A 15,349-nucleotide genomic window follows, 5' to 3' on the forward strand; every position below is an offset into this window, starting at 1 on the left:
CCATGGTAAGACTGACCAAGAGAGAGATACACAAAAATTAGCATTCTTAAGAGTGAAAAAAGAGTATCAATAAAGGTCCTATAGATACTGAAAATAAAATAAGAGTATATAATAAAGGATATGTTGCCAGTCAGTTTGAAACTCTGCACAGAATAGATAACATCCTAAAAAAATAAAATATCCAAAACAAACAAGAATTAAAAAAAACACATAATGTTATCATATTAAATTCATGGAAATTTCAGTCCATATACCTTTATGGTGAACTTTCCTAAACACTAATTTTATGCAAAAATATCCAGAGCAAAGAAAATAGAAACTATTTATTTATTTATTTATTTAATACTTATTTATTTATTTTCGAGAGAGAGGAGTGAGAGAGAGCGAGAGAGTGAGAAACCAAGCATGAGCAGGAGAAGGGCAGAAGTAGGGGGAGACAGAAAATCCCAAGCAGGCCCTGAACTGCCAGGACAGAGCCCAACGCGGATCAAACTCACAAACTGTGAGATCATGACCTGAACCAAAATCAAGAGTCAGATCCTTAATGGACTAAGCTATCCCGGTACCACTTTAAAAAATTTTTTTTAATGTTTATTTATTTTTGAGACAGAGAGAGAGACAGAGCATGAACGGGGGAGGAGCAGAGAGAGAGGGAGACACAGAATCAGAAGCAGGCTCCAGGCTCTGAGCCATCCACCCAGAGCCCAACGCAGGGCTCAAACTCACGGACCGCGAGATCGCGAGATGGTGACCTGAGCTGAAGTTGGAGGCTCAACCGACCAAGCCACCCAGGCGCCCCCCCGGTACCACTTTTAAAAATTAAATCCCAGTTAATTAGCATTTAGTGTAATAATGGTTTTAGAAGTAAAATTTAGTGATTCATCACTTACATGTTGTACCTAGTGCTCATCCAAACAAGTGCCCTCCTTAATGTCCATCACCCATTTGGCCCATCTCCCTACCCAACACCCCTCCAGTAACTCTGAGTTTGTATCCTGTACTTAAGAGTCTCTTAAGTTTGCCTCCTGTTTTTATCTTATTTTTCCTTCCCTTCCCCTGCATTCATTTGTTATATTTCTTAAATTCCACATATGAGTGAATCATATGGTATTTGTCTTTCTCTGACTGACTTATTTCACTTAGCATAATACTCTCTATTTCCTTCCATGTTGTTGTAAATGGAAAGATGTCATTCTTTTTGACAGCTGAGTAGCATTCCATTGTATATATAAATCACCTCTTCTTTATCCATTCATCGGTCGATGGATATTTTGGCTCTTTCCATACTTTGGCTATTGTTGATAGTGCTACTATAAACATTGGGGTGTATGTGCTCCTTCGCATCACCATGTTTTTATCCTTTGGATAAATACCTAGCACTGCAACCTCTGGGTGGTAGGGTAACTGTATTTTTAATTTTGGGGGGAACTTCCATACTGTTCTCCAGAGTGGTTGCACCAGTTTTCATCCCCACCAACACCACAAAAGTGTTCCTCTTTCTCTGTATCCTCACCAACATCTCTTGTTTCCTGAGTTAATTTTAGCCATTCTGACAGATGTGAGGTGGTATCTCATTGTGGTTTTGATTTGCATTTCCCTGAATCAAAAAGGCATAGGGTATCAGAATAGAGTAAAAAACAAAAACAAAAACAAAACAACACACACACAAGATCCATCTTATCTGTTGCCTACAAGAGACTCATTTTAGACCTAAAGCCACCTGCAGATTGAAAGTAAGGGAATGGGGAACCATCTATCATGCTAATGGACATCAAAAGAAAGCCAGAATAGCCATACTTCTATCAGACAAACTAGATTTCAGAACAAAGACTGTAACAAAAGATGAAGAAAGTCATTATATCATAATTAAGGGACCTATCCACCAAGAAGATCTAACAATTATAAATATCTATGTCCCCAAATTAGGATAACCCAAATATATAAATCAATTAGTCACAAAAATAAAGAAACTTATTAATAATTATACAATAACAGCAGGGGACTTTAACACCCCACTTATAACAATGGACAGATCATCTAAGCAGAAAATCAACAAGGAAACTGGTTTTGAATGACACCCTGGATCGGATGGACTTAAAAGATATATTCAGAACATTTCATCTAAAGTTCCAAAATACACATTCTTCTGGAGCACACATGGAACATTCTCAGAATAGATTACATGCTGGGTCACAAATCTCAGCCCAATAAGTTAAAAAAAGATTGATTTTAATCATGCATATTTTCAGACCACAACACTATGAAACTTGAAATGTGGTTGAAATCAACCACAAGAAAAATTTTGGGAAGATCACAAATACTTGGAGATTAAAAAACATCCTATTGAAAGATGAATGGGCTAACCAACAAATTAAAGAGGAAATCAAAAAGAACACGGAAGCCATTGAAAATGAGAACATGACAGTCCAAAACCTTTGGGATGCAGCAAAGGTGGTCCTAAGAGGGAAGTATGTAGCAATTCAGGCCTTCCTAAAGAAGGAAGGAAGTTCTCAGATACACAACCTAACCTTGCACCTCAAAGAGCTGGAAAAAGAACAGCACATAAAGCCCCAAAACAGCAGCAGAAGGAAATAACAAATATTAGAGCAGAAGTCAAGATATTAAAATAAAAAAAATATATATATACATACATATACGTGTATATATATATACATATATATATAGTAGCACAGATCAACAAAACTAGGAGCTGGGTTCTTTGAAAGAATTAAAATTAATAACCCCCAGACAGATTTATCAAAAAGAAAATGGAAAGGACCCCAATAAATAAAATCATGCATGAAAGAGGAGAAATTGCAATCATTTTAAAGGGCTATCATAACCTTTTTTATCAAAATATGACAAGGATATTAGAAGAAAATTATAAGGCAGTTTCTCTCAGGAAAATAGATATGAAAATAGAAAAATTCTAAATCAAGTATTAGCAAATTGAGTTTAGCAATATTCAAAAATAATAAATATACCATAATCAGATAGATTTATCCAGGAGAGATAGGTTGGCATAAAGTTTAAAAATTATTTAGTATTATCACACAGATTAAAGGAGGAAAATATACATTTATTTCTATAGATTCAGAAAGGGCATTTGATAACATTAAACATTTAGTACTCATTTATGGTAAAACTCAGCAAACCAGGAATCTCAAAAACTCCTTTATTCCAATAAATATTATCTATAAAAATCTGCATTAAGTATTATATTTGATAAAATATTTAGTATTTATTCCAAAATTGGGAGAACATAAAGATGCCTACAATAATCACTTCTCCTCAGCATTTTACTAGATGTCTTGGCCTATGCAATAAAGTAAGGAAAAAAAACAGTTCTAAGTATTAAAGATGAAAAATAAAATTTTTATTATGTATGGGAGGCTTCATTTTATAAATGAAAAACCTAACAGTGGCCATGAAGAACTTGCTATATTTAACAAGTAAATTTTAAAGAGTCCCTGGACAGAACTCAATATAACAATTCCGTTTCATTTCTATATAGTGGCAGCAATCAGAAAACTATAAAAAAACCATGGAAAAAATCAAGAAAATTTACACAAATGAAGTGGTACCCCGTGCTCATGGATTGGAAGACTGATTATACTATGCCTATCAATTCTACCCAAATATATCTATAGATTCCCATATACTGATGTAATTCGAATCAAAATGAGAATCTATTTTATTGTGGAAATTAACAAATTTATTCAAATTAATTCTAAAATTTGTACAGAAATTTAAAGTGCTAAATATACCCAAGACAATATTGAAAAAAAGAAAACACAACTTTTAAAGAGGATAAAAATTGGCAGGCTTGCACTACTGCATATTAGGTTTTATTGCAGGGGCCAAATAATTAAGAAAGTGTCTTAGTGTAAACATAGACAAAAAGGCCAATAAAACAAAGTAAAGAGTTCAGACACAAACTAGAACTTTCATAGTCAAATGGCTTAAGACAAATGACACAGTGACACAGTAGTGAAAAAATATTGTTTAATAAAAGTTGCTAAATTGATTGGCTATCTATTTGGGGGGGAAATGAACCTTGACCATGCTTCACGTGGTACAGAAAAATCAATTCCAGTGGATCACAGAGCTAAATGTGAAAGGTAAAATAATAGGAGTAAATACAGTAAAAACTAAAGTAAACCGTAGGAGACGGTCTTTATGTCCTTAGAGTAGGCTACAATTTCTCATGAAGGACGCTAAAAACATTAACCATAAAAGTAAAACTTGATAAATTAGACTTCACTAAAATTAAGACCTGGGTTCACCAAAGTCACCCTTAGCACATAAACCAAGCGCTTTAGTCCAATCAGGCTGCTGTTACAAAATACCACAGGCAAAATGGCTTATAAATAATGTGCGTTTATTTCTCACAATTCTGGAAGCTGGAAGTCAAAGATCTGGCTGCCAGCATGGTTCTGGTTCTTCCAGTTTGCAGCCTGCTGACTTTATGGTTCAACTTCACATGATAGAAGGGGTAAGGGAGATCTCAGGCCTCTTTTTCATAAGGGCTTTAATCCCGTTCATGAGAGCTCCACCTTCATCACCTTATCACCTCCCAATGGTCTCACCTCCTAATATTGTCACCTTGGGCATTCTGCTTTCAACATATGAATTTAGGGGGTGGGGTGGTTGGTGAGGAGGACAGAAATATTTAGACCATAGCACCCAGTCTAATCCTGAGAAAAACATAGGACAGATTTCAATGGATAGGCATCCTATAAAATATCTGCCCAGTACTTATCAAAAGTTGTCAAGATGATCAAAAATAACATCTGGGAAACTGTCATGTCCAAGAAGTGCCTAAGGAAACGTGACGATTAAGTGTAATGTGGATGCTGAATGGGATCCTGGAAAAGGAAAAAAAAAAAAAAAAAGGAAATTTGAACAAAATATGGACTTCAGTTAATAATAATAAGGGAATTGGGGCGCCTGGGTGGTGCAGTCAATTAAGCGTCCGACTTCAGCCAGGTCACGATCTCGCGGTCCGTGAGTTCCAGCCCCGAGTCAGGCTCTGGGCTGATGGCTGGGAGCCTGGAGCCTGTTTCCGATTCTGTGTCTCCCTCTCTCTCTGCCCCTCCCCCGTTCATGCTCTGTGTCTCTCTGTCCCAAAAATAAATAAACGTTGAAAAAAAAAATTAAAAAAAAAAAATGTCTACCTCTACTAAATGGTACCAAACCATTTAGTTTAAACATAAGGTGTAATATTTGGGGCGCCTGAACCATTTAGTTTAAACATAAGGTGTAATATTTGGGGCGCCTGGGTGGCGCAGTCGGTTAAGTGTCCGACTTCAGCCAGGTCATGATCTCGCGGTCGGTGAGTTCGAGCCGCACGTCAGGCTCTGGGCTGATGGCTCGGAGCCTGGAGCCTGTTTCCGATTCTGTGTCTCCCTCTCTCTCTGCCTCTCCCCCGTTCATGCTCTGTCTCTCTCTGTCCCAAAAATAAATAAAAACGTTGAAAAAAAATTAAAAAAAAATAATAATAAGGGAATGGTGTAAAGGTTTTAAACAAGATCATTAAAGAATTTTACTTGACATATATGTAGAGAATATATTTTTCCAGTATATATAAAATATTTCCAAAATCTAACCATATACTGTCTACAAAGAAAATCTTAAGAACTTTCAAAAGAAATATAATACAAATTACTTTCTGTGACCATAGTATGATCAGGCTACAAATTCATATTTAAGAGATAATTAGGAAAACATTACAGGCTAAGAAATAATTTCAGTACTCAAAACACATAAGCCAAAGACAGATTCATAATAGAAATCAAAATTTTTGATCTCAATGATAAAAAATGCCACATTTTAAAAGTTTTGGAATACAGTTAAAATAATGCATAAAAACAAAGGACTATTAATGAGTATATTAAAAAAATAGAAGGGTGAAAAATTAATCAGTACAGCATCTATTAAAAATGTATTACATATAGCATAGTGCATAGTATATACACACACATAAAGATGAAGGCAAGGAAAAGATACAGAAGGGAATGTAAGTATACATTAATAAGATAGAAATCAAATAAGCAATTGAAAGAAAGGGTAATCCTTTGAAAAGAAAAGAAAATTGATGGACTTTCGGTGACACCAATCAAGAAAAAGATAAATCTCAACTTACAATGTTAGGACTAAAACAAGGGAAAACCAAAATAGATGTTATGTATTAAAAAGATAGAGTTTTTAACAATAATTTTTTGCCAATATATATAGAAATACATATGTAATAGAGACATTATACAGAAAATATAACATTAAAACCTATTCAGGAAGAAATATGAATGAATAATATTAAAGAAACCTAACCAATGGTTGAGGATATTCCCACAACTTTGAGGCACCTGGGTGGCTCAGTCAGTCAAGCATCTGACTCTTGATCTTGGCTCAAGTCATGATCTCGCCGTTCCTGGGATTGAGCCCATCATCTGGCTCTGTGCTGACAACGCAGAGCCTGCTTGGGATTCGGTCTCTCCCTCTCTCTGCTCCTTCTCCATTTGCACTCTCTCAAAAATAAATAAATAAACTTAAAAAAATAGATATTCCCACAAATTTACTCCAGGATCAGACAGCTTCACTAATGAATGGTAGCAGTAATTTATGAAACTTAAATTCTATTGTAGGAAAAAAGGAAGGACGTAAAGAGATTATTCCAACTAAATCGATAACAAATACAAATTCTGTGCAAAAAAAAAAAAAGGAAACTACAAATTAATTCTATTCAGGTACATCAACATAACACAAAATATTTGCAAATTAAGATCTAGGGCAATATATTAAAAGGGTTATATAATGACAAAACTGGGTTCATTTTAGAAATGAGAGGAGGCTTTAACTTAAAAAAAAACTACAAAGACTATCCACTAGATTAACAAACTAAAGGAGAGAAGTCCTATAATAATTTCGGTAGCTACACAAAATATTTGGAAAAATTTAACATTCATATTAAAACTCTTAGCAAACTAGAAAAAGTAACTGTGATTTTTAAAAACTTCACAACATTTCATAAGGTAAAATTTATTAGTGTTCCACGTGTTTTCTCAAAAAACATAACATCCAGGCATTTTGCTACCTAAACAAGTTTGAAAACTAGCAATTTGATATCATCTCATTTTATAGAAAACATTGTTCTTTCAAGAAACTCCACCTAATTCTTGCTTTATAGGTCAGATTCTTGCTTCCATTTCCTAAGGATAAATGGTATAAATACTAAAGAAAAAAAAAGTGTTCATTTATTTTTCAAGCATTTAGTCACAGTTCTTTTTCCATTTTTTTTCCCTTTTTACCTCAAATAAATCATCTCTATTTTCTTAGGAGAAGAATGAATATTTGGCTATTATCTCATTATAAGTATAAATCCTCAGTTTATTGTCATTTGATTTTAACCCCTATTAGTGCATGTGTATGGTTGCAGATGATCACATCTCAATTTCCATGCTCATATCTTAGTGTCTAGGATCAGTCACACCTGAAAGACGGTGCCTTTGGAAAGAAATTATTGTCCTTGTAAATAGTTCCCATAAAGCTGCCTATTTGATGAAATAGAGGACCTATGTGTCTCCTCTGTATCAGATTATGTGAAGATAAAAAAGGGAATGTATGGATGTTAAATGACACAGCAGAGAAGAAGTGCAAATCTGTGAGTCTGCGCTAGGAAGTATCATATTTAGAAGAAAGTCTGTTTGCACAGAAAAATCCTGAAATTGCTCAGAAATCAAGTCAGTGTGTATCACGAAAAGGAGAGGACTAAAAACAGAACGGACATTTGGAACTACACATATGGTATGCAGCAGTTAGAACCCCAGGTCTCCACCTCCACCTTGCATAATCAGATGAATAGCCATCCTCTACACTTGCAGGAGGGAAGAAGTCTGTTTTCAGGAGAAAATGAACCAGAGATTTCTGACTCTAAGACACCCTGGCCAAAGAGATGTAAAGAGATGTCATTATAAACATCTTTGTGCTGAAGGGTGAGTTTCCAGTCTATTCCCCAGGCTGGCTCCTAAGCAAGGCAGAGACTTGTGCCCCTAACACTACTAGCCATCTCTAAAGAAGAGACTGTCCATCTTTTTTGATAAACTGAAAGTTCCAGAGACAAGATCCACAGTCCTATGTGGATGGGTTGGGATGGAAGGTCTTGCTAGCACACCCTTGTCACTAGAATGAAACTCCATGGTTTATATAGCCTCATGTCCCAGGCAGTTTTTAGTGTCTTACTTACTCTTAAATGTGCATAAACAAAGATCATCAGATATTTGGAGTAAACCTGCACCATGGATAGCAGAAAACAAATAAAAAGAAAAAGGGATACAAAGGAAATGGAGACAATGCATGGATAGAGTCCAAAAAAAAAAAAAAAAATAAGATTATTGTGCCAAGAGTTGTAATAGAAAATACAGAAATTCTGAAAGGAGAGAAATGGGAAAGGAGAGGAAATTACCTAATAAATATATATATATTTTAAATTATCGATGCTGACATGCATGCCTCTCCAGAAAAAAAAAATGTCCATCTAAAAAGTCCAGCAAAATGAATGAAAACAATATATCCACATTAAGGCACATCACAGGAGATTTTACAACACTAGGGGTATAGAGAAACTGCTAAAAGCTTCCAGAGCAAAAAAGTACATTGATGTGTTTACTTTGAAAATCATGTATAAAAGTATATGAAATAAAAATGTCAGTGGATTCTCCATAGCAGAATTGGAAGCAATGTCGAAATTCTGAGCGAATATGAATTTCAACCAAGATTTGAGAGCTAAGTCTCTAAAATTTTACCCCTTTCCATTATTTTTCATGGAGCTAGTGTAAGGTCTCTGTACTAGAATGAGGCAGTAAATCAAGAAGAAGCAGGACATTAGGGAATCAACCCAGAGGCAGGGTGACGAAATCTCCCCAATGATGAGAAAGGGAAATCCCATAGTGATAATTGTACAAAGCCAAGAGAGTAATCAATCCACATGGAGAAGCAGAACTGGAGGGTGCGATATTGCAATTTATGAGAAACACGTTAAACCACAGAAATTCAGCTGAGTAAACTTGAAGATCTAATGGGTTAATTAAGCAATTCACAAATGGGGTAGTATCCCATCTAGCAAGTAGAGTTTGCTCTGAGGAGTTGTACAAAATGGAAGGATTTTATAGGAGGAGGGTGGGGCAAGGAGTTATTAGCAAAAGAAAAGAAAGGATTGTTTCAGGCAAGGTCACCTTCCCTTAGGAGGAAGGGCAGGGAGTCTTTTCATTCAGATTACCTCACATTCCTTTGGGGGACAAAGAGGGAACAGGTGACAGATTATGTCAATGGTACTTGGAGAAAATTTCCAACTGACCAGTTAAGACTACCTTTCTGGGAGAGGTTGAAACAATTAGGTTGGTATGAAGTCCCAGTTTGGTGACTCGGAAGTGACACTGCTTTAGGCCTGTGGTTTTCTTTTTAACAATACATGTATTTGGTTATTCAGATGACCAAAATACATTTGTCAGATATATTTGGTTTTCATCCATAGTTCCTGGCTCACACCTCCCCAAACCCTTGAAATCTCCTCCACAATAAGAGCAATGGGAACGTCTTTTTTTCTAATTGGTTTCTGGTGCTCAGTTCTTGAAAATGGTTCAGAACCATCAAGGTGAAAAAAATGTCCTTACTCATTATAAGCCCCTTTCCAACACGACTGGGTTTATGTTAAAGAGGTGACTTTTGGAATGCACCTAAGGGTGGAAGCAGATTGCCAGGGGCATCAACCATGAATAGAGGGTTGGAATTTTCAGTCCTACCCCCTGATTTCTAGGCCAGTAAGAGGGGCTGGAGGTTAAATCAATCAACAATGGCCAATGAATTGATCAATCAAACCTACGTAATGGAACCTCCATAAAACCCCCATAGGATGGGATTTGGGAGCTTCCAGGTTAAGGAACCAGAATCCTTCTGCATATCAGAGTGCCAGGCACCAAGCTCCAGGAGGACAGAAGCTCCTTTTTTGGGAATTGGCCCTATGTGTCTCTTCCTCTGGCTGTTGATCCATATCCTTTGATCTCCTTTCTAGTCAATCAGTAATCTAGTGATAAATAAATGGGTTTCCTGAGTTCTGTAAGCCTATCTAGAAAATTAACGAAACCCAAGTACAGAGACATGGAAATCTCTTATTTATAGCCAGTTGATCAGAAGCTAGGATGATGGGGAGCCTGGGTGGCTCAGTTGTTTAACTGAGCTCTCAACCTGTGGAATTTGATGCTATCTTCAGGTAATTAGTATCAAAATTGAGTTGAGTTGAATTCTCAAATACCCTACTGGTGTCCAAGAATTGCTTGTTAGCATGGAGAAGCCTACACACACACACACACACACACACACACACACACACACACACACACGTTGGAGTTGTATCCAGGAACCTAAAAGGAGGGCACTAAAAGGGTATCTCTAGGAAAAAGAAGAAATATGGAATTGATACATTTTCAATGGACTCTCATGGAACAATTAGAGGAGGCAGGAAAATTGATGAGGATATGCAAAGAAAAGCAAACAAATGAAAAAAATAAATAAGTAAATAAAATGAAACTATAATTACTTCTAGGGGAGAAATTAGCCACAGGACAAAAAGTATTCTACAAGACATTCAGCAATGAACAATATTTACAGAGACATAATAATAGACACTGAATACTGATGTGTCTCAAACATCTCACATTCAAATAACTTGATTAGAATTTATATAGGTGAGAGAACAAAAATCTATAACTTTTTGAGCCTGGAATTTAGTTCCATATTGTATAGAAACAAAAAGCATTGTTTGCTTGGTTTTAATAAACTTTGAAATTCCTGGGAATGAAATGACCATGTAAATCAAGAGATGACAGTACTGTTTGTGGCATTATGCTGACCAATACAGCATGCATAGATTAGTTCATATTTTTAGCTGCAACAATACCTTCTGTATTATGTTACTGGAGCATTGGCCAATGATGAAATCTCTAACTGATTCTTACTGTTAATTACTTTCTTTTATTTCCTGTTTATATTTAGGTTAAAGTTTTTTACTGAGAGCTTTTTAATTATACATGTGGGGAGATTGTGTTTCCTTGAATTTAACTTGGGATAGTGAGGCAGGATTTGCAAAGCATCTGCTATAAACAGTGCTGTGGTTGTTAGAATTAAGAACTACTGCATTTACAAAGCAGGAAGACCACTCCTCAGTCTCTTTTCTACACCAACCTCTGGTGCTTCAGTATCCCTTTCTTCCTGATTTACCAGAATGTTCCTTGACTGACAATACTAGTCAATTATGATACTCCTTTCTATTGATTACTGAACCTGTCTTAGACCAGCAATCCAAGTATCCACTCCCAATGTATCTGAATTCATATGTATTTGCCACTTTCTAATAGAGGTGTACCATACTATGTGTTCATTATCCTCTCCTCACCAACCTCCTCTGAAGCAACAGGATTTTCTAAAGTAGTTCCAGGACTTAACTTTAAGAGATCAAATTTGGGGGCAACTGGGTGGCTCAGTCATTAAAGCATCCAACTCTGGATTTCGGCTCTCATAGTTGGTGAATTTAAGCCCCACATTGGGTTCTGTGCTGACAGCATCAAGCCTGCTTGGGATTCTCTCTCTCGCTCTCTCACTGCCCCTCACCCACTCATGCTCTCTCTCTCTCTGTCTCTCTGTATCTCTGTCTCTCTCTCACTCACTCACTCATCAAAAATAAATAAAGAGGAGCACCTGGGTGGCTCAGTCGGTTAAACATCTGACTTCATCTCAGGTCATGATCTCACGGTTCATGGGTTCGAGACCTGCATTGAGCTCTGTGCTAACAGCTTAGAGCCTGGAGCCTACTTCAGATTCTGCGACTCCCTCTCTCTCTGCCTCTCCCTCACTTGCACTTTGTCTGTCTCTCAAAAATAAGTAAACATCAAAAAATTGAAATAAAAAAGTAAATAAACTTAAAAAAGAGATTAAATTTCATTTTTCATTTTGAATTCTAATATAGCTCATTGTTTATAGATAATATTTCTGATAAATTACCATGATCTTCTCTTTTTCTACATAAGTAACCTTTCAAAACTGGCATGAAACAACCATTATCTTATTTGCTTATGATTCTGTTCTATTGGTCCACTGTGTCTTACTTGAGTTCTTGCATTTTTTTTCTGGTCTAAGCTGTTTTGTGATCATTTAGTAGCTCGCCTCGAGCTAGATAGTCTAGGATGACCTTGGCAGTTGGCAAAGTTGTTCTAGTGGGTCTCAGTTGAGGCAGCTTGCCATTGCTATGTGTATCTCTCCTCCTCTGCTAGGCTAGCCTTCCATATATGATGGTCTCAGCTTTCCAAAAGAAGTCGGGGAGGCAAAGACCCAGTGTCAGCAATTTTTAAACTTTTGCCGGCTTTACATATACTAATGCCCTGCTGGCCAAATAAAGTCACAGGGCCAAGGCCACTATAAAGGATTAGAAAAATAGACTTCATCTTTTGCTGAGAGGAGCTGCAAAATATTGTGACCCAAATTTCATTCAGTATACCACCTTCCCCTGAATTCCTAGGGATTTTAGAATCTAATTATACAACTGTCATCATAACCTATTTTGTAAATATAACCTACGTTTTGTTCATATTCAGTCTAATGACCCTTGTTTAAATCTTAAATTTAGGACTTTTCCCTAAATAAACACACACACACACACACACACACACACACACACAAACACACACACACACACACGGTGCCAACCCTCCAAGGGACCATAATCCTATTCTCTAGCGGGTTTGCATTATCATTTATTTCTGCTCCTTTATTTCTGCAAGTTAGACCTTGCTTCCTTTAGTCCAGAGTAGAAAGCTACAATACAGCACTCATTTAAAACTTAATTCTGTATGTGAGTTTTAATCACCAGATGCCTCTTATTTCGAGGGGTTTAGATATCTTAGTAAAGGTAAGGCTGCAGTCACAAGGCTGACATCCGTGGCTGGCATTTGTTTGGTCATTTAGTTAACTGTGCCAGGCATAAACAACAGACAGGGAACATAACTGAGAAGAGCGCGTACATTTTCCAAATCAGTTACAGAGAGAGTTCATCAAAGTAGGTGCCTTTATGAAGATTACCAAATGCTAACTTAATAAAAAAAATTCCTATGGAATACTATTTAAAAATGAATAAGCACCCAGGAAAACATTGGGTTCCCTCCATACTTTTCATATTATATAATGTTTTTTAAATCTAATTTGCTTATGCTTAATCCTTTGACTTCACTGAAGGAAGTTTGTAACTCACCCTTATCTATACCTTGAAATAAAATACCGTGCAGGATGGACAGCACAGGTTTAGATAGCCCAAAGTCTTTCCTGTGGTAGTAGTATTTCTTTATGCAGCTACAAATAGGTCTTTTACATACCTAAAATTGTCAGAAAATGAAAAGGATGGACTTAGGTGGGGCTTCTGGTCTTTTAAAGAGCAAATTAATTTTGCCATTTCTCCAACTCTCATTTCACTATAGATGCAGTGTAAGAGGATATGCATATGTAATAGAATTTAAAGCAAGAAAACAAGTCACTTAAATCAACTTGACTATATTTTATACATTTTAAAAGCATGCTTTTCATTCTGCCTTGACAGAAAAGAGAACCTATTCTCTCCCAAAAGATGACAAAGTATCATTCGAAAACCAAATACAATCCTTAGAATTAATCTGAAGTTGTACACATCCAGGGGCTTGTTTTACAAACCAATTCAATTCAGTTCTTGTAAACTGCTATAGTTAAAGGGGCCACATCACCTTCCCTGGATTGCCGATGTTTAATACTGAAATTTAAATGAACTAAAGATTTAAAACATATTTCAAATAGTCTCATCACAAATTCAATTAAACATAACCATTTTAAATCATAGAATATCATAGAATATCATATTCTAGTGTATATACCAGTGTAATGTATTACTGGTGAAATTTAATTTTTTAATTTATATTGCTATTTCAAATATATGTATTGAAAATGAAAATTACAGTCACTGTCTTTAAAACATAGTCATTGGTGTTATAAGGTATTTAGGGGCATCCCAACATTTATTTTTGATTTATTTAATATTGTTCTTAACAGGAAACTTATTAGATTATAATATTAGATAGTGTGACTTTCATCACATCAAAGGAATAATGATATTATACATTTTGGTGTCTCTATCATATTAGGAAAAAATTCCTCAGATTTTTTTATTTTACAGATGAAGAAAAGTAAGCTATAAGATGCTTATTAAAGTTTCAGAGCAAATTAGAATGTGTCTTAAGATTGACAACTTGGGGCGCCTGGGTGGCGCAGTCGGTTAAGCGTCCGACTTCAGCCAGGTCACGATCTCGCGGTCTGTGAGTTCGAGCCCCGCGTCGGGCTCTGGGCTGATGGCTCAGAGCCTGGAGCCTGTTTCTGATGCTGTGTCTCCCTCTCTCTCTGCCCCTCCCCCGTTCATGCTCTGTATCTCTCTGTCCCAAAAATAAATAAACGTTGAAAAAAAAAATTAAAAAAAAAAAAAAAAGATTGACAACTTAATTCAAGACTGCCTTTACTTACTTTCAGATGTAGAATTTTTACTGGGCATTTAAATTTCTGACAAATTGCCAAACACAATGGACAAGGCTTCTTAATGAGGTGTGGACTCCTGGTTGAAACTATAGGGTTAAAATTGGAGCACAGAGACCCCAATTAGCATCTTTAGATAAATGAGTTCCAATCCTGAGAGTGGTTTGTGGGAGGAATCCCAAACTCTTCTATATGAAAAATCCTGAATCAAGCAGAATTGAGAGTCAATCAAAGATGCATTTGCTTTGGTGATAGTTCAAAATTTTATGCAAAGGTTTGCTGGTGTCCTCTTGAGCTAAGAAAGAGGGAAAATATAGTATTAATGAATTTTTAGTGCTGAAAACATGAAATTTACCTTCAAGATGAGAGAGCAAATACATTTACCGTTTGTATTATCTGCACCTAGAATTTTTGCCCTTAAAGTGCCTCTTCTAGAACAATTTCTTTTAGTAGCTGTGCATGAAATTTCCATGGAAAATGAACTCAATTTACCTTGATTACTCTTTTACAATGCATATGTATCGCTACAGTCAGTCTTGTGAAATTGGTTCCTCACGCACCTAATTTCATAATAACGTTAATACCCTAAGGTAGCAACCTAGGAAATAAAGAACTGCATGTTTTATATTGGTATCGGTCAGGCTGACTTCATATCATCAGGAACAAGTGTGGACAGAAAAGAATAAAACTACAAGAGGTTTTGTAGCCGGTAAAAATCGATTAGTCACACTCAGGCTATCCTATCATTCAGTTTCAC

The sequence above is a fragment of the Felis catus genome, chromosome A3 (genome assembly GCF_018350175.1).
Source record: "Felis catus isolate Fca126 chromosome A3, F.catus_Fca126_mat1.0, whole genome shotgun sequence".
NCBI classification, from domain to species: domain Eukaryota; kingdom Metazoa; phylum Chordata; class Mammalia; order Carnivora; family Felidae; genus Felis; species Felis catus.